The following is a 525-nucleotide window of genomic DNA, read 5'->3' on the forward strand; positions in this document are numbered from 1 at the left end:
AAAAAAAAAAAAAATCTGCATTCGTATTCGTAAGATGGGGTGGGCTTACTAATGACGTCAGAAGGCGTGTCAATCAAACCCACGTGAACCAATCATGATCAAGAACTTGCAGATGACCAGAGCCAATCGCTGAGCAATGTTAAAGGTCCGGACGATGTCATCTTGAGAACAGCGGTATAGGCGTTTTCAGTGTCTGGAGGCGTCATGATTTTTGAATAATTCTTGGACACAAATAATTCTCTCTCTCTCTCTCTCTCTCTCTCTCTCTCTCTCTCTCTCCTCACACACACACACCTACACACACGCACGCAGCACACACACGCACACACACCACCCCTCATCCCCCCCCTCCCCACCCACCCGTCCTCATCTACCCTCCTCATCCATCCACATCCTCATCCATCCACCCTCCTCACCCACCCCACATCCACCCACCTCATCCACCCTCCTCACCCACACTCCTCATCCACCCACTCCTCATCCACCCTCCTCACCCACCCTCCTCACCCACCCTCCTCATCCACC

The sequence above is a fragment of the Babylonia areolata genome, chromosome 34, assembly GCF_041734735.1.
Source record: "Babylonia areolata isolate BAREFJ2019XMU chromosome 34, ASM4173473v1, whole genome shotgun sequence".
In the NCBI taxonomy this organism is placed as follows: domain Eukaryota; kingdom Metazoa; phylum Mollusca; class Gastropoda; order Neogastropoda; family Buccinidae; genus Babylonia; species Babylonia areolata.